This window comes from Tamandua tetradactyla, chromosome 12 (assembly GCF_023851605.1).
Source record: "Tamandua tetradactyla isolate mTamTet1 chromosome 12, mTamTet1.pri, whole genome shotgun sequence".
Lineage (NCBI taxonomy): Eukaryota > Metazoa > Chordata > Mammalia > Pilosa > Myrmecophagidae > Tamandua > Tamandua tetradactyla.
Genome location: NC_135338.1, coordinates 60,052,924 through 60,073,734, shown reverse-complemented (window position 1 = coordinate 60,073,734; position 20,811 = coordinate 60,052,924). Strand labels below are relative to the sequence as shown.

At 38.8% G+C, this 20,811-nt stretch overlaps 1 long non-coding RNA gene across 1 annotated transcript; it reads left to right on the top strand.

The window, feature by feature from the left end:
- The first annotated feature begins 9,898 nt into the window (after window positions 1-9,898).
- LOC143651541 (uncharacterized) lies at window positions 9,899-13,327 on the top strand. The gene is made up of 3 exons (XR_013160026.1): window positions 9,899-10,036; window positions 11,257-11,389; window positions 12,987-13,327. It is a non-coding gene; the product is annotated as an uncharacterized LOC143651541 (long non-coding RNA).
- The last annotated feature ends 7,484 nt before the right edge of the window (window positions 13,328-20,811 follow it).

Genomic DNA, 20,811 nt, shown 5'->3' with positions numbered 1-20,811 from the left:
ACAAGCTTTATGTTTGTGGGTGTGATTTATTGCAAGCCCCCAGGAGATTGATTTCCACAGGTTTGGTGGGTGCTTCATGCCAGCCAGAAAAGGAAAATGCCCAGCTTTCTAACCCTGGCTTACTGGAAGGTAGCCAGTGGGAAAACCACATACAATAGGCATAGTCTTATACTCCCTATTCTTAATTCAAATTGGCTTTTGTTTTCAGGACAGTGAGGGGACTGAGAACTGAAGACATGATTAGGTTGGGGATGTGGGGTAGTTTAGTGCAGTGGTTTGGAGCATGGGTTTCGGGGTCAGGTAGGTAAATTGTAATCCTGGAACAGTCATTTAATAGTTATGTGACAGTGAGCAAGATGTGTTTCAAATCTCTAATCCATGCATTAACCCTCTGAGAAAACTGGGATGATAGTATCCAGATCACAAGGTTGAAGGAAGGATTAGAGAAGATGCTATTTGAAGTGTCTGGTGCCTGCTATGTGCATTCCTATTTTGATGGATTAGAGGGGAGACAAGAGAGAAGTCATCTAGCCTGGCCTTTCACTCCTCTTGTTTTGCAAATGGGAAACTGCATGTAAGATCCAGTGACTTGGCCAAGGTCACCCTGCAGTGGTAGAGTGGCAAAGGCTTGGTAAGAAACCAGGTCCCACAAATCTCAAGCCCAGTGCAGAGCCATACATTCATTCCACAAGCAATTATTGAGTACCATTTATGGACTCAGCAGAAATGGAAGAAGAGATGGAAAACTTGTCTGTTTGCCCTGCCAGAGAAAGCTTCAGGCATCTCAAGCGTTAATCAAAGGACTTGGCAGTGAGTAGAATAACAGAAAATGTTTGTGAAATGAATTAATGATGGTGGTCCCTGTATCAAAGTTGCTCACAGAGTTGACAGTACTGTGATGAAAGTAAATGAAGGATTTTGAGAGTTGTTGCTGTGGTTGGTGAGGTCTACTAATCCTCTGGGGTGGGGTTGGATTCTTGGAGGAGGAATGGTCTTCTCTTTGTCCTGATGATCTTGAGCAGCTAGCCAGGTAGATAATAGAGTAGGCATTCCAAACAGGGTAAAACAATATAAGTAAAGGGCCTTTGTAGTTAAAAGCAGGAATGGCCTGGTGCTGCAGAAGCATGGGTTGGTGTTGGGGCTAGCTCTGTGGATGAATAGGACATTGGGTGGGGTTATATCTTGAGGAACTGTCTTTAGCCATGCTTTCCACGTACCTCCACTGTGATCCTATGATGCACTGTGGATTAGGCAGGGGATGAATTATTATCGCTACCTTGCAAATAAGGAATTGAGGCTTTGAGATCAAAATGATTGGCCCAGACTCACTTAGATAGCATTCATTTATCCATTTGCTCTTTTACAACAGGAACTGCTATTTAATTTGTGGGGTCCAAGGCAGAATGAGAATATGGGACTCCTTTTCCAAAAATTAAGAATTTTAAGATAGTGGCAAAGCATTAATACAAAGGAAAGGTCCTTTTGAACTTGAGGCCTTTGGGTGCATGGCGAGGACTTTGGTTTCCAAAGACCTGACAGAGGCAAGGGGACCTCCATTATGACATGGCTGCTCAGCAAACTCTCCTCCCTATGGCCTGGGGTTTTGGAGGATCAAATGTTTCTGGTTGCTAATATGGTAATGACAAGGGGAGGGTCATTTTTGACCTGCAAATGCAAGCAGAGCATTAGATGATCGCTTATGTGGCTCTTTGTGTAACTCTTGCCCAGGAGATCTGTAGAAAGTGAGGATGGCTGGCAGAGTGGCCACTGGTTTTATCTAATTCTCTAACTGAATCTTCTATACTGCTAAATCTTGTTATAAGAATAACCAATTTTTATTTTATAAAAAATTCTGATAATTTATGAAAAATGCAAGCAATAAAGAGAAGTCAAAATGTAAAATTATCACTTTGAATTACTCAGAAAGAACAATTGTGAGACATCTGGTATTATTCTGGGCACATTTATGTATATAAAAGGAGAAAATTTTAAATGTAACTAGAAAGAATGTGTATTTCTAGAAAATTTATAATTCTAGTTTTAATAAAAATTAAATGCAGTTTTCCTTTACTTTGCTATATTGAAAATAAAAAGAAACATGATACTTAGGTAAATGACTTTATGAAATATTTGAGATAAAAATAATGGAAAATTCTTTGAGGTCTTTAGAGGAATATTCAACTTTAAACTGTATCTATTGACTTTTACTATGAAAGATGAAAAAATGAGCATGCCTATACTTCCTCCCATCTCCCTTCCTTCTAGTCCCTGTTTTTTGTTATGCCTTCATTTTTATATTTTATCTTTTGCCATTTTTACTGTTTAAACTTTTTAAACATTTATATGTTTTTAAATCATACTGTGCCTGTTTGAATCTGTGGTGGATCCCAGAAAAGCCATGTCTTTTAAAATCCTCATTCAATATTGCTGGGTGGGAGCTTTTTGATTATCCCTGGAAATATGACCCACTGAATTGTGGGTGGTAACTTTTTTTTTAATTGTATAATATAACATGTACAAAGCAAAGAAAGAAAAAAGCAACAGTTTTCGAAGCCCTTTTCAACTTGTAGTTACAGGACAGATCCAAGTTTGTCATGGGCTATCATACTATACTCTCAGATTTTTACTTCTAGCTGCTCCAAAATGTTGGAGGCTAGAAGGAATAAATTTTTTTTTTTATCATCACAATCAACTTTTTTTTCCTTTTTTGTGAAGAATAACGTATATACATAAAAGCCAATAAATTTCAAAGCACAACACAACAATTAGTTGTAGAACAGATTTCAAAGTTTGGTATGGGTTACAATTCCACAATTTCAGGTTTTTACTTCTAGCTGCTCTAAGATACTGGAGACTAAAAGAAATATTAATTCAATGATTCAGCAATCATATTCATTCGTTAACCTTACCTTCTCTGTATAACTCCATCACCACCTTTGACTTTTCTATCCCACTCTTTAGGGGTATTTGGGCTATGGCCATTCTAACTTTTTCATGTTGAAAGGGGCTGTCAATAATATGGGGCAGGGAGATGGAACTAGCTGATGTTCTGGAGAAGCTGAGCCCTCTACGTTTCAGGACTTATCTGGTCCAGAGACCCATCTGGAGGTTGTAGGTTTCTGGAAAGCTTGTGGATGGTAAATTTTGATTGGATGACTTCCATGGAGATGTGTCTCCACCCATTCAAGGTGGGGTTACTTATTGGAGCCCTTTAAGTGGGAACCATTTTAGAAAGAGCCTTAAGAGCTCATACAGCCAGAAACTTTTGGAGATGAAGAAAGAAAACACCTCCAAAGAGCTTAATGAAACAAGAAACCTGGAGAGAAAGCTAGCAGACATTGCCAGGTTTGTCATGTGCCTTTCAAGTTGAGAGAGAAACCCTGAACATCATCAATCTTTTTGAACCAAGGTATCTTTCCCTGGATGCCTTAGATTGGACATTTTTATAGCCTTGGTTTAATTTGGACATTTTAATGGCCTTAGAACTATAAACTTGCAATTTAATAAATTCCCTTTTTTAAAAGCCATTCAATTTCTGGCCTATTGCATTCCAACAGCTTGCGAACTGGAACACATTCTTTCTACAGTTGCTTATTCTTAGTTCTATATTTGAATGGATTCAGTACCTTCTGCTGGTCTTCTTAATAGAGCTTCTCTATTCCTGGTTCATTATTTTTGTTCATAGCATTGTTGACTGGGTTTATGGTCTAGCAGATTTTTAAATAATTAATCCTGGCTGTTGTAGTCCTTAAATTTTGCATCCTTGATAGTTTTTTTGTCTATTGTTCTTATGGGTGAAAGCTAACTTGTTTTTCTTTCTTTTCTTTTTTTTTCAGTCACATTGCAAAAGCTCTATCATTATACATTCATCTTCAAGAAACTTGGCTACTGAAACACAGCTCTACAGTTTCAGGCACTTCCCTCCAGTCTCACTATATACCTTAAACTAAAAAGGGGATATCTATAAAATGCGTAAGAATAGTCTCCAGGATAACCTCTTGATTCTGTTTGAAATCTCTCAAACAGAAGTCTCCGTTTTGTTTTTTGCATGGGCAGGCACCGGGAATTGAACCCAGGTCTCCCGAATGGCAGGTGAGCTAACTTGGTTTTGTATGCAATTTGTGAATTACTCTATTTTCCCTTAGAAACTTGTTGACAATAGTTAACTTTCTTCTGGAGTTGAATATGTGAATCTTTTTGTGGATAACATTTTTCTCTTGTTTAGATATCTTTATGATTTTTCCTTTGTTTTTGATAATCAGTCACTTCACTAACATTTAGCTTAATTTTGATCATATTCAATTATTTTTTCCCTGAGGTATAATGTATTATTTATACTGTATATTTTTGACTTTATCTCATGAAATTTTTAAAATATCATTGAACTATTTTATTAGTTATTTTCTTCAGGAGCTCCATTTATACATATATTGGGTGTTCTCTGACTGTCTTTTATATGCTTTATCTTCCTTAAAATAATTTTGTTGTCTTTCTTTTCCATTTTATTTTGTGTAATATTGCAGGCTTATTATTCATGTCTTTTTGTTTTCAATTGTGTTTATCTGTTTTTCTTGCTTCTAAAATGGATTTTATCTCAATATTTTTTCTTTTCTAGATTATCAACTTCTTTTATTCTTATAAGATTTTCTTTGAACTATTGTTTAATTTTCTTGAATTCATTTGGAGAGAAAAGTCTCAACCTATGTAGAATCATTTAAGCTCTTTGTCTATCAACATGAATAATTCCTCCTCCTATATATATATATATATATATAATATTATATATTATGTAATGCTTCATATATTTTTGTTTATATCTCTTTTGTTGTCTTTTTTTGGTACTTTAAAACATTTTTCATGGTCCAAAATACCTACAGACAAATGTTCTGAAAAAGGACAGGGGAAAAGAGCTGTGACAGGTTTTGCCTCAACTCTGGGCAAACTGAATCTTTCATCCTATTTATAAGACCTATTATCTCCTTTTTTCTGGGGGATGTTGCGCCTCAGTTTTCAACATGCAAGATGTGGCTGGGACTAACAATAAGGCCACATGTTCTCTGAACTACAATGTTGATTTTTCTGCTTGCACTACCTCTCTGGATCTTACGTGACTTCTACCCATACCCATCAGCCAGGAGGCAATGGCGTGCCTAGTCTTGGATCCAAACCTCCATACAATCCATGTTTTGGATGGGATCTCTAAAAGGAGGTTGGTCAACTCTTCTATATTTTGTATGCAACCCTACATACTTAATCAAAGAATCAATACCTACACTGTTCAGGAGGGCAATGTTTTAGGACAATCTATTCTGCTTGGGATTCCAGATGGAGAATAGCTTGCTTAGCATCTTTGACCACCTGGGTCTAGACCAGGTATGTTCCATAGTTCATCATGGTTATTCCTTGTATGATATGAAGTTGATACATTTTCTTCTCTCAATCTTACTCTATGTTTTTAATTGCTATTTTTGATAGGGTTTGAGAGATGGGAGTAGAGCAAAAATGCATTTTATCCATCATGTTCAAATGAAAAATCCTTGTTATATTCATAGTAAAAGAGATGAAAATCTAGGGCCTTTATGTCTCCATATTTTAATTGATGCAAAAGGAAGACAATTTAGCTTAAGAATTTACAATAAAAACCAAGGTATTAGAGAATAAATAATTACTTTGTGGTCCAAGTTCTCCAGAGTAACTTGAGTATACCCATAATACAGACTGTAACTGACTGAATGCCTTCTATGATCTAGGCATTTTGCCAGATGATTTGCTTATTTAGATTCTAATCCAAATCATAATCCTATGTGGGCTTATTCCTCTGTTTCACCAATGAGGAAAAAAGAAACTGAGAATCTGAATGGTCAGGAGACTGAATTATAAATCTCTGAATTTGTCTTCAAAATCAAGTGAATTTAACCCCATGCCCTCCCCCATCAAACACCTTTATTTTTCTTATATGCTATACACAAGTCTAAAAATAAAATTAGTGGAGATTGCAGTGAACCCTAGTAATTCATTTCTTCCATGCTCTTTTCATTATGTTTAATTCTCAGTGTATATTCTCACAGCCTATACTTCCCTTTCTCCTGACTACTTACCCTTGCTTTCCTTATCATTAGCATCTGTTAATTAGCCAGGGGCTAATGGATATGATTAAGAAGTGCTTGGGTAAGAAAGGGGCTCTTTTCCAGTACCTTTACTGCTACTGTGAATTGGGTCCATAATTTGGTCCACGCCCAATCAATATGTTCTGCCCAAGTCTAACAAGAAACAACTTTAGAAACGTCATAAACTTGAACTTTCAGCAAGGTTCTTTAAACTAATTCAGACATTAAAAAATCAAACAATGTGAGAAACTATACTGAAAATCTATACACTGTCTTAATCTTCTAATTCCCTTACTTCACAGAGTGAACCTCCATCCCCTCTCCTCTTCTCTCCATGACTAGTTTTGGCTGCTTCACCAACTGGTCAGGAGAAGTAAACAAACTACTCTCCACAGTTCGACTCTTCCGCAGGCATCCACTGTTTGTTGTTTGTGTCTCGTTCCTGGTCATGGTGTTGTACTGCATAACCATTTAATATTTTATATTTACTTAAAAATAAATGTGTTTTAGACTTTAAAAGATTTATTTTTTTGAGACTGGAAGTGATTGTTTGAACATGAACATTGGAAGCATTCTCATAGTAACCTTAGTCATGAAATTAGTAAGAATCTCTTGAGAAAATATTTTGCTGAAATTCAACACTGCAAGTTGCATCTGGTCAATTTAAAACCCTGGATTCCTTGTTCTCCCACCAGAAATCCATACTCTGCCCTTCTTAAATTTTATTTTCACTTTACTTCTTCCTGGCCCTCTGCGTATCTCAGTTATTGCATTTACCACATAAAAATGAAGTTGTCTATGTGTGGTTCTGCCTTTTTAAGCATTCCTTCAATTTCTGTCTTCCTTAAGAAGCTTTCCCTTGCATCCTCAGTATTCAGCTTAGAGACTGGTACAGGCTTAATTGTCTAGATCCTGTTTCCTACAGGACATCTTGAAATGCTAATGTTCCTTAAACACTCCTTGGAAAATGGCCCCATCTTTAAAGAGTGTGGGAATGGGAGGCTGCCTTCCTGGTAACTCCTAAATCTGGGCTACGTTGTTCCACTCAGGGCTTGCGATAATTTTAAGTGTTACATCCCAGAAGCAATTTTTTGTGAGGTCAAGTTTATGCTGAGCTGTTACTGACAACAAGGAGCTGCACTGCCATGACTAACATGACGTTGCAATAATCAGAAGCAAGTGATATCTCTCTCTCAGGACCACTAAACTGGAACCAACTCAGTGTATTAGTGTAGGACTGAGTTGAGGCAGTGACTCTTTTATTATAAAAGTGAGAGATTATCATGCATTTAGAGTCACATCTTGACACATACTCCTAGCCCACATCGTCTCTTTCTGTGTCTTTTCCTTCTCTATTTGCTTTATAGTAACATTAAGCACAAATAGGATAATGAAATTCAAGCCATATAAAATCATACTATGTAACATTTATAAGCTCCTCTTATGTCTTTGTTTAAAGAATGTAAAAAGATGTCATAATCAGAGTTTCATAAAATTCGAAATTTTCAGGTGGCAGAATGTTCCAACTTCAACTCCCCCACTATTGGCCCAATCCTAGTGGTCCTCACTAGGATTCAATAGATTTTTTAGCCATTGAAATTTTAACCAGGAAAACAACAAGTTCTCACTAGTGTTTTAGGAGCCTCCCACTAACAGTTGTGTGGAGGATAAATTCCCTATAGTGGAAATAGAAGTCAGAATTATTGCTCTGGAAAACTTTTAATCTATTCCCAGGATCCATCATCTTGAGGTACTAATGGATATCCTGGGAATTATATCCTCTGCTGGATGGGGTAGAGTAGGAGAAGGAGGTAGTTTTTAAGGGTTGCAAGGACCTTAAGGTGATCCAATGTCCTCATTTTACATATGGGGAAACCAAGGAAGAATGGAGAAAAATGACCTGTCCAAAGACACTGGGTCAGCCGGGGCCAGTAAATACATGGCAACCAGCACCCACACTTCACAGTGAGTTCTCAGCCCCAGTCTGGATACTCATTCTGCCTTAGCCTGAATTGGAGATGTTTAAAGACCCCAATACTCTGGGACTCAGAATCAAGTGTCTGAATGCTTGTCTTATGCCCCTGGATGGTACATGTTTCTACTTCGTTCTGGGATCCACGTCCTTTTTTAGCTTTGACAGCAGGGTGTTCCATGGTGCAGGGAGACCTTTCTTACAGAATGGACCAATACTCAGCTCCTCCAAGGCTGAGCTCTATCCAGTATCATTATTAAGACTATTCCATTCCGAGTGGCAGAAATCCCTCTTAAACTGGCTTAAACCAAATTCTTACTTGGTTTGTATTAAAAGTAATAAGACTCATTAAAAGTAATGAGACTTACTTTTCATCACAAAACTATAAAGTCAGATGATCCTTCTAGTTTCAGGCATAACTGCACCTGGAACTCTAGGCTGTCACTCCGGTTAGTTTTCTCTTCATCTACTCTCTATGTTGGCTTTATTTTTTGGTGGCATCTCTTCTTATGGAGGCCTCCAGAAACTAGTTCAACAATGTTACCAGAAAGAATTCTTTCCCCAGCAATTCCAGTGCCTTCTCTGGGATTTATACCCATGGTGTAATTGTGCTTTTAGTGTTTGGGAGTAGGGTAAGACAGCTCCTTCTGAACCATATGGCTTGAGAATAGGAGAGGTGAATTTTCCCAGAATAAAACCAGGATGCTTGTTACCAGAGTAAAAGGTAATATAGTCTGAGAGCAAGCCCGGCAGATGTCCAAGGGGCCTGTCTCCCTTGCCCTCTCTTATCCTGGCTTGGTGTCCTGCCCAGACTACCCTTGGCCCAGTGGCCAGTACTGAAGCCCACTGATAGACTTCTCCAAAGATGACTAGTACTTGGAAAGAACAGCTGCTCAATCATGTTCTTTCAGATTAGTGTTTGTCAACCTCCCCCTAGCAGAGATGGTTCACTTGAGACATCATATGCTGCTGCCATGCCCGCTGCTCCTAACCCTGTATAATGGACAGGCATCTTCCCAGCCTGTATATTTCTCAGGCATAGGCTAGTACCATGCCCCATTCCTTCCAAGCCCCTACCTGAGTCAGTGAATGAGCACATGTCCAGCTGGTATCAGATTCCAACAAATGCCCCAAAAGTCAACAGGAGAGCTGAGATTTGAAGTTGGTCCTCCAGTCTCTGTGCCCTTTGCACTCTTGCATGAACTCAATCACATTAAGAAATTAAACAAAGAAATTAACACAAAGAAGCCCTGAGTGTAAATGGCAGCCAGTCTACAATCTGACGAGAAGAATAAAAAAAAGCATAGCCTAGGTTGCTATTGGATGTTTTTGTCATCTACGGGCACCAACTGCCATCCTGGGAGCAAGTTCTTGACATGCGGGGGAAGCACTGACTTCATTAACTCTCTTGGGAATGCGGGAGAAGATGTCCCCGGGAAGTTCTGGCAGCCTTGCACGAAAGGAATGGTGAAGGTATGCGTCATATTGAACTTGGCATAAATGGGAGTGATGGGGGTGTTTGGGGGAGATCAGATGGCACTTCCAGTTTGTCTGCAAGAGCCTAATTACTGACCTGACACCCATTGCTTCAAATAGGCCCAGGAAGCAGCTAACTCGTGTATGGAAGCATCTGGTAATGCAATTACCCTGTCAGCTCTTTATCCACTTGTAGTCCTGTCATTAGACACTTTTTTCCTTGATATTCTTAAAATGTAAAGTTACCAACCAGAGCAATTTAAAATGATATATAGTTATTTTCGACTCCTCTCCTGTCAAGGGAGAACCTCATAAATGATGTCACAATAAACAGAATGTGAGAGAAACCTAAGAAATGGAATTTGTAAAGGCAGAGATGGCTGGAAGAAAAGATAATCGCTGGGGTTCCCGGGTGCTAATGAATTAACAGGGAAGCCGATTTAATGAGTTCCAAGGATGAGTTCTTGTCAGAGGTTTCGAGGTAATAGTGAAGAGTTATGGTGCCAGGAGGCAGAGTCAGAAGCACTCAAAATGGGCCCCAGAAAGGGAGGGTAGAAAATTATGGGATTAGGTCCCCAAACTAGGTAAAGACCCAGGAAGACAAAGAGGATGGTGAAGGAAATGGGATCCCTGGAGCCCTGGGGAGAAGATGAAAGGTTGAAGATGGAGCGCCTCCCCAGGAAGTTCACACTCCTTGTTTTTATGGGAATGGGGAGAAAGGAATGAGAGTGTGGAGAGCAGAATTTTTCAAAACCACTTCCAAATTAGTAGGGACAGTTTCAGTGACAAAGAGTGAGTGATTAAAGAACAAGGTGAACTAGGGTTTGGGAAACCAGGTGAGATACCCCTTTTTGAGTTACTTCATCCATTCATTCACCTTTGACAGAGGAGGTTTAATTAAGCCACAGAGAGGTTTAATTATTTGCCCGAGATTTCACAGCTTCCAGGTGGAACAACACTGACTCCACTGAAGGTTTCTGGAACTTGCTGTGAATGTGAAGATGCAGCCACTGGCTCAGAAAGCTACAGAGTCAGTGTGGGAGGCAGATACCTATGCTCAACAACAATAAAATGTGGAAGGAGTTAGAACAGAATTATTGTCCCAAGACTTATCTCCAGCTTCAACCCCCACCTCTCCTTTCCTTCAATGATGATTTTATCCTACCAATGTTCATGGTCATCAACTAAAATGGAAGATGTGGAGATGGTTATAAAAACCCTCCCTGTGGTTTTCTGAAAGCCCTTAGAAGAACATTCTGTCTAGTTTCTTTAAGAAAATCCTAAGGCAAACAGTTAATCCTGGTTGTTCCAAGTACCAAGTACATCCACCACAACTCCACATTGACCAAGACTTTCCTTGGTATCTATCCTGTTTCCAACATGGCTGATGCTGTGCTAGAACTTGGAGTGTAATGCTGGACAGCCAAGCAAGACATTGCCTCAAGGAGCTCTCAGGTTGGAAAGGGAGGCTGATCCTTAGCAGAACCTTTCATACCACCAACCATGATGAATAACTGTTTCTCATCTCAAAGCCTTCCCATATGCCACTGAGTTCCTTATCTGCCAAGTGAATCCCTCTGTTTTAAAGCTCCATCTTGTCCATGAAACCTTCCACTATCAGCCTGACTCCTGGTCCTTGTTGTATTCTGTGCACACATACAAGGATGTGTCCCCAGCCCTCATTGTGATGTCTTCCTGCAGCTTGTCCACAACCGTGGGACAGGTGCATTTGTCTGCTTTAGCACTGACATTCCAGCACCAATATATAGCAGCTGCCATAGAATGGGCTGAGGAAGTGCTTGTTGATTCTATGAATTAGCACATGAATATTTAAGTGAGTAGATTCTTTTTCTCCAAATTACATGTTCATAAATGTCTTAAATGAAAGCTGAACTTCTCCTAAATGAGGGATAGTGGGTATTTTTATCGGCTCCATAAATCTGCATTTTCAGTTAAAATATAAACCCATTTGACTTGCTTTTCTTAAGCAATAGCTTTTTTGTTTTTCCCTATTCTTACTGTAGGTTTACCCTGTTTTCATCTTCTGATTATCTTCTTCTGTAACCATGTGAAATCATTTGTTAAGCGAAGGTGAGTTATAAACTTCTGTTCAGTGATCAGTTTGTAAGGGTCATTAGAGTAGTCACACTCTTTAAATTATTGGGATATTGTAGATTCACTGTGTGCTCATAAATGATAACCTTCCCTCTGCTGTTCTCCCTGAGGGTCTCTTAGATAAAATACGGTATTGCACACAAGCACATTCAGATGAAAAATCCTATCGTTGGGTGATAACTTCCAATGATAGAATCTTAATAAACTTTCTGTGTTTGATTGGCTGGGATAACAAGAGATGCATATCATGTGTGATAGCTGCATGACAGAAGATAAGCTGGTCATCATTTTCAGATAAAAATGCCCATCCATCCACAGATTGTAATCAGGGGGCTCCATGGAGTTCTTGATCTATTCCAGTTAATTAAATCCTGAATGAAATTCACAGTCCTGGCTCCTAGAGATTCAACAGTCTATTTCCAAGTGCCTCCTATATCACAGAAGACAGACTGAAAGGTTTGTTGAGGAGCTAGTAGGTGCTCAAGAAATGTTTATTCCGTTGTCGGTTTCCTTCTTTTGAGAACCTTCTGTAAAGTTAATTGGGGTGAAGTCTGAACACCTCCTTCCTCTGACAGGTATAGGTCTTTTGAGCACTGAAAACATGGAGCACACTCAGGTGGAAATGTCAGAAATAGATCTCCTCACAGGAATTCTCTATGGGGGTTACTGTTCTGTGTTTTCTTTTTCCAGGAATCTTAATCAAGTCATCACTTTGGGGTCTTCATATTATCCATGACTCTACATAGATAGTTTTTTCTTGGAGCTTATAAAAGTGAGTGCTAGCCAACCTTTTTAACCACATATTAATGTGAAACACTGAGCTAGATGCTTTATACTCAATTTCATCTTAAAGACAGAGCTAGGTGGAAAAAGCATTATTATCCATATAAACATGAGGCTCAGAGGAACTTAAGTAATTTGCCCAGTGTCATGTGACTAGTAAGTTATGGAGTTAGGATTCGGATGTGTGTCTATCTATTTAATGCTATTATTTTCATGTATCAAATAATAATTAAAACTAACATTGGAATGCATTTATTCAATAATTGCATCAGTGAGCACCCACTCCTTGCCAGATAGAGTACTAGGGGCTGGAATAAGGATTGTGTATACTTTGTGATAAATGCAGCTATCAGATGATCTATAAAGGATACCAGGTCTTTCTTTTCCCTCACTGAGGTCATGCATCCCCTCTGTATCCCCACTATGGTATGCTCTGTGATGGGTGGGGGGCATAATAGTGTTTATCCTTATCCATGCTTTTGTTCAAAGCTCAGGTTTTAAGACTATGCCACCTGCATTCCTTTTTTCCCCAGGAGATTCTATTAACTCTGCAAAAAGATTCAAGATACTCTGTGAAGTGCCCACCACTGACATTCCCAGGAAGGAGGAGAGCCTGTATGATGACTCAACTCTCCTCCTCCCTTTGACAACCCACTCTGCCAGCATCACTTAACAATAGTCCACAGCCTTCTAATGGGCAGACCACAGACAACAGGACAACAATCCAGATTTTCTTTGAAGGATTCTATCTACCAAGAATTGTCCCAATTCTCCATTCTTAAATAGAGATGACCAATGTATGAAGCACCAGTATCGTGTAAGAAAGAGATGAAGATTAACACATAGAATTTGGAAATAAAGCAGAGAAAAATCAGTGATCTGTTGATCTTCTTGATCCTTGGAATTCTTGGAATGATATGGCATCAATAAAACAAGAATAGGATGCTACAGTAAAAGAAAAGAGAAAAAGAATAACCTTGGGAATTAAGTATCCACTTGACAAAATGAAACAGCTGAATAGAAACAGTGATAGATAAAGTCAAAGACAACCCCTAAAACAATATGAAAATGAAAAGAAAATATAGCAGTGTAGAGGATAAACCTAGGTTGCCCAATGTATTAGTTTTCTATGGTATCTGTAATAAACTACACAAATTTAGTGGCTTGGAACAAGACATTATCTTACAGTTATGGGTTAGAAGTCCAACTTGTTCTCACTGGGATAAAATCAAGGCAGGAATATTTTCATTTATCAGATTCTAGGGAACAATTTATTTCTTTGCCTTTTCAAGCTTCTAGAGGATGCCCCATTCCTTGGCTTTGGTCTTTTCCTCCATCTTCAAAGCCAGCTATGGTGGGTTGATTTGTTCTTGAATATCATTACTCCGACCTCTGCTGCCTCCCTCTTCTACTGTTAAAAGCCGTGTAATGACATTGGATCCAGCTGGGTAATCCAAGGTAATCAACTTCTTTTAAGATCAGCTGGTCATTAACTTTACTTCCATCTGCTACCATAATTCCTCTTTGCCTTGCAAGGTAACACACTCATTGGCTCTGGGGTGTAGAGCATAGACATCTTGGTGGTGGTGGTGGGGGAGAGGGCATTATTTCACCTGCCATACCCAATACACAGTTTGTTGAGAGAAGAGAAAATATTAGATGGGTAAGAAATTATCAAGACAAAAATAGGAGATTTTGTTTTCCTTTGGACTGAATGGATATACAAATGGGTTAAATGTGTTTTCCTAGTAGGAAATAAAATGAAAGAGAAATGGTCCATTCTTACTCATGCTAATGGGACATTCAAAATACTGAAGAAAAGAATATACTAAATATTTTGAGAGAGAAGAGGAGGCAGAAGAGAAGAGAGATGGGTGGAAGAGGAGGAAGACAAGGAGGAATGACAGAGGGGTGGAGAGAGAAAGGGAAGGAGGAAGAGAGACAGAGAGAGAGAGAGAGAGAGAGAGAGAGAGAGAGAGAGATGTTTACCTTCAAAAGAATATGAATCAACTTTGCAGAAGAAAAGGAAATCCCCTCAATACAGAGTGTGGTGGTGAAGGCATGACTATGTGATTATACCAGGAACCATTGAGATTTTTTACTTAGGTTGGATTGTATGGTGTGTGAATAAAGCTGTGTAAAAACGAATAGAGAGACAAGTGTTGGTGAAAATGTGAAAAGACAGCTATATCTTACTCACTGTTGGTGGGGAAGCAGAGTGTTGCAGCCCCTTTGAAGGGCAGTGTGGTGGCTCCACAGGAGGCTAGGGGTGGGGTTGATATATGATCCTGTAGTCCTGTCGCTAGGTGTATACCTGGAAGAACTGAGAGTGGGGACATGAATAGATTTTTACGCACTGGTGTTTAGGGCGGCAGTGTTTGTGATTCGCAATGGACAGAGGTGGCCTAAAAGTATATTCAACTGAGGAATAGAAGGGGAATCCATGGTGTACACATACAATGGACTACTAAGTGGCTGCAAGAAGGAATGAAGTTGTGAGGTATGCAACTAGGTGAATGAACCTGCAGGATAGTGTGTTGAATGAAACAAGTCAGAAACAAATATTGTGCCTCACTTATGCGGACAAATTATAATATAAACACTTGGTGCACTGAAGTTGAGAGCATGGGCTATCAGGTTGGGACCTACTGTAAAGGATCCTAGATAGTTATCTCTGACAGAAGTCGCATCTATTCCAGAGTTGTAACTGTTATTTCTAAATTCTGAGATGCTGAGCTATTTGTGTATAACCTGGTTGTTCCCCGGAACTTCGCGAATTTGTGTCACACCTGAGATTCAAAGTTAGAGCTCTGAAGTTATGAAAGTCAACATTATATAGCAACTATTAAAAAGCTGAAAAAGTGATCAGACTTCAACCAGAGAGATGAATAAAGTTGATCCAGATAGGACCAAGGTAAATCAGAATATAAGATAAAGGATGATATGGTCCATATTTTAAACCTTCAACTTCTGTATAAGCCCAAAGGAAGAGATGTTTATTTGGTGCAAAATGTATATGTTTGATAGCACACTATCTAATTTAACTTGTATGGTCAGTTTATTCAAACACCACAATAACATGGAATCTTTGAGCATGAGGTCTTGTTCATTTGTCCAGGTTAATGTGATGCCCTGATACATCCCAGAGTAATTTGGCCAGAGACTAAAAAAAGTATTTTTTAAATTTCCTTGAAGGACTGGGGAGAAAGGAGGAAATATCAAACTTCCCCACCTGAGGAATTCCTGATATTCTTGCAAGCATTGGGGACAAGGACAATCATTTAATAGGCTGAGCCTTTGATGTTGGGATTCACCCATATGAAACTTATTCCTGCAAAGGAGAAGCTAAGCCTGATTATGATTATGCTTAAGAGTCACCCCCAGAGAACCTCTTTTGTTTCTCAGATGTGGCCTCTCTCAAAGCCAACTCTGCAGGTGAACTCACTGCCTTCCTCTATGTGGGACATGACTCCCAGGATGTAAATCTCCATGGCAACATGGGACAGAACTTCAGGAATGAGCTGGGACCTGGCATCATGGGATTGAAAATGCCTTCTTGACCAAAAGGGGGATGAAAGAAATGAGACAAAATAAAGTTTCAATGGCTGAGAGATTTCAAATAGAGTCTGGAAGTTATTCTGGAGGTTATTCTTATGTATTATATAGATAACTCTTTTTACTTTATGATGTATTGGAATAACTAGAAGGAAATACTTGAAACTGTTGAATTGTATTCCAGTATCCTTGATTCTTGAAGACGATTCTATAATAATATGGCTTTTACAGTGTGATCATGTGATTGTGAACACCTAGTGGCTGATGCTCCCTTTATCCAGCATATGGACAGTTGAGTAAAAAAATGGTGGATAAAGGACAAAAATAAACAAATAATAGGGAGGATAAGTGGTAAAAAATGGATAGATTGCAATATTAGTGGTCAATAAGAGGAAAGGGTAAGGAGTGTGGGATATATGAAATTTTTCTTTCGCCTTTTATTTCTTTTTCTGGAGTGATGCAAATGCTCTAAAAATGATCATGGTGATGAATATACAACTATGTGATGATATTGTGAGCCATTGATTGTATACTTTGGATAGATTATAAGTTATATGAAGAGATCTCAATAAAACATATTTTTAAAAAGATATGAATCAGATGGTATCAGCCTCAACACTGGAGACTAAAAGATCTTGGAAAAGTGTTTTCATTTTGAACTTAGAATTCTTTAAATTACCAAATTACCAATAAATCATTATAGCAAAATAAAGGGATTTATCAAATGACTGCCATAAATAAGAGAAGCACATGGACAAAAAGAAAGTTTGGAATTAATGAAAATAAACCTCAGGAGGCAGTGAAAACACAGAAATCCACATTAGAATGAGAAGTCAGTGGGATCCCAAACCACGGTGAACTACAAGCACTAGTAGTAACTACCAAGGCATTGATATAAACATAGCATTTAGTTTGAGAGCCAGAAGTTATAAAAGGTTCTTGCTGGACACAGAGTGGGCATGACAGCATAAGGGACTGTTGCTTTTTAATGTAGTCTCTGCCCTCTTACAGATGACATCCAGAGAGGGGACAGACAAGAAAGAAGTAAATAAACCAATCTATCGCTTCAGATTTGATAAGAGCTCTCTATGAATGAAAAGACCAGTGTACAATGCAAGAGAATCTGGGCTGGATGGGGCATCTCAGGTTGAGGAATTGGTTGATTAGAAGGAGTTGAAATGGGAAATGGATTGGCCATCCAGGAAAAGTTCAAGAAAACTCTGCTGCTGGAGCACAGATTGCAGAGAAAGGAGGAGCCTGGGACAAGGTGAGGACAATGGGCAGATGCTGGACTGAGAGTCTGGAAGTAAGGGACAATGGTTTATTAATCTCTGGATCCCTAGCACCTAAATGGCCTGACACCGACACCTGGTAGAACCTCAGTCTCCTACTTTGTTAGCTATTTTTACTTGTTTAACTTGACTACTCCAGGATTAATCTGATACACCACCAAGTTGCAGAAAATAAATTGGCCAAACTTGGAAAATAAGAGCCATTGTCAGCTAATCAACAAGGAGCTCCGGGAGTTTTTCCCTCTAATTCAAAAAGTTAGTTTGGATTTGTCACCTGGGAGGGAGTCTTGTTTCACCCAACACCCACTGTCTCTGGAATCCACTGACTGCCATTACTGCTGGGGAAGCGTGAAGCTGCTAGAATCTTCCACAAAGAGCCATATTGCTTGTTACCATTTGGATAAGACTGTAGTAAAGGAAACATGCTGAGTGCCTCAGCTTAAAGCTTGTGAATATTGTATTATTAAATAATATGCAAACTCGTTGAAACAGCAGAAATGTTTCACTTGAATTTCTGAGCTAAACAGTCCATTGTTTTAATTTTCCTGACTGATTTATTCTCCTTGGTTTTTTCCACCAGGCAAACATTTATGGGGCACCTAACAGTGCAAATGAAAATGGTAGGTGGCCACAATGACTTAAGTGGCCCTTTCTGCAGGCAGAGCATCCTCTCACCGTGTATGTTTTCACACACTGGTTCCCTGCTTAGCTTGCCTGGCCCCTTCTGACTTATTCTAGCTCATCTTCTAGGTCATCTAATTCACCCCGGAGCTCTCCTTTCCTCAGAAGGCCTTACCTGCTCCTGTTCCCCAACCTGGACCTTGTCAGCTGCTCCTCTGAGCTCCTGGAGGTTGCCTCTGACCATGGAACCCCTAAAAACATTCCTATAAGACTTTAATGTCAAGGAAGTGGTGCCCCTTCTGAGTTCAGCTTCTGCCATTCTGAAACAAATGGATGGTTTTCCTCATGTTCTCCCCTTTGTCTTGGCTGCCAGGAGCTGTGGCCAAGATGTTGTATTAATTCTTACACTGCAAATAATGGCACTGTCTTTCTTCATTTTTCTATTTTCAATTTCATTTTATTTTCATAACATGCTGCCATAATTTTTGTAATAAACAGCCTCAGATCCTCTTCAAAAATATATATAACTGTGGCCAATCTCTTTTGATTTTCTTATCTATATATTCGCCTGTACTTATTTAACTTATACCTTATGTGTTTCTGAGAGAGGATAGGAAACTCTGCCTCTAACACATTGTGTCTGTAGAATCTTCAGGATTTAGTGACATATTTTATGAAGGGTGATAAGAAACAGGAGAGGCCACTTCTGACCACAAGATTTCTAGGCCAAGGAAATGGGAGGACAGCAATAGTAGGACAAACTAAATGGGATAGAACAAGAGTGCTAACATTCATTGCACATGTAGGCTGTGTACCAATTACTACCTTGGGTGTTTTACATGCATAATTTCATTTAATCCTAATAAGAAACACGACACAGTAAGACTGGCATAACCCTTATTTGAAAATGAGAAACTGAGGCACAGAGTGGTTAAGTCACTTGCCTAAGGTTAAATGGTGAGGTTTTTTTTTTCATGGTATGCTGTATGGTGGGATCACATTTCATTATTTTTCCATGTGAGTATCTCATTATTGTAACATGAATAGTATGTTTTAAAGCTAAAGTTTTCATCTTGGTATTCTAAAATGGAGGTCCAGACTCTTAATCATGCCTTGTAGAAAGACTGAACACACCTATCAAAGGGGCCTAATAGAAAAAGTAGACAGTGTTCACTTCCATTATTAAATTGAGTGTGACAGCATCGTCCTGTCCTGATTCAGCACATTGACTCCTATCCAACAACGTGTGTTGAGGACATAATGGACAAAATCCTGGACTCAATGGAGATATTTCCACTTCACTTATTTCCTGCCCTGACTGAGTATGATTTCTTGATTCATCTACCAATTTTAGATCTGCTACTGCCTCTTGGACCAGGGTACCAATTATTAGACCAAGCCCAATGTCTCTCTCTCTCTTTTTTTTTTCATTTAATCTTAAAACAAATGGTTCAAGCTTTTTCAGCCATACTTTGCAAATGATGAAACTGGTTCAGAGAATTTAAATCATTGAACCAAATATAAATAACTAGTGAAGAGCAGTGTCTAAATATGATTCATTTTAGTCCTTTTTCTGCAGCTATTGGGAGATGCTGTTTCTTTGGTCTTGACCTCTAGCACCCTTCTTAGACCCTAGTTATACTTGACCCCTGACTCAATCCCCTCTCAGCCATGTAAAGTAACTGACCACACCTTACCCCCACCCTGCCCCCGCTCCAGCTCCTTTACAGTTTCCAAGCCTCAGCCCAGGGATCTGGTACCCCTGAACTGCCCCACCTAGATCCTTTGCGGTGGGGTCAGGTGAGGTGCCACTGGATAATGACACCCATTTTTTTCATATACAATTGGTCATAGACAATTTTGACATCTTAAATCTCTGAATTACCATTGATTCTTGGGATTTCAGAGAAGTTTCTCTTTACCCCCCATAAATAATGGTTTTTATAACTGAGTTTAGCAAAGGCGATGTGCTACTGCTATGCTGGATTAAAAAAAATAATGTAAGGAAACCCCCAAATTTTTACTCATACATTTATTAAAAAAAAAGAAATTTGGCTGATTACACTTGTTAGATCTGCTGCCTCTCTAGTACCATTTAGTGGGAAAAAAATGGCTTTATATTCCCACCCACTGATTTCCAACTAAAACAGAACTTAGTTGCCTGCTGATCCTGCTGGCTTTTTAAATGAAAAACTTATTCTTCTTAAACTACTGGAAAATTATATTTAAAAATCAGCATAATTCCATTGCCTCTTTGTTTTGGATTCCTTGAATAATGCTGGGTTGGTTTCTTGAACAACTCTATGCAACATGATGTTCAAATTTGGCTATCACACATGCTAACAGGTGATCAACATTTTTGCCAAGCCATAGAATTCATTTCTACATGTCGATTAATATAATCTGAGAGAAGAGTACACGGGTAGTTCAGTGGTAGAATTCTTGCCTGCCACCTGGGAGACCGGCTTTAATTTCTGGCCTATACACCCCAACTCCCCAAACAAACAAACAAATAAAAACAATGTTGTGGACAGAATTTCCTATGATATACATACCACATATCTGCTTCTGTGTGTGTGTGTGTGTACAGACATAGAAATATATAAATGTAGGGAGATATAAAAAATTAAAAAATGTATAATGGGGTGAATGTTTTTTCATCTTAATTATATCTCGTGGGGGTTAGCTTGGTAGAATTGAAGAGTCTATTGAGACTTCATATTTTTATCTATCTCTCTATCTGTTTATCCATCTATCATCCATCTCTTTACACTTATGTATCAGTGTCACGGTGCTGACATATAGTATAGCCTCACTAAATATCCACTGAATAAATAAGTTAATTAATCATTTGTATAATTTCCACCCAAAAAGAAGCACCTTAAAAAAC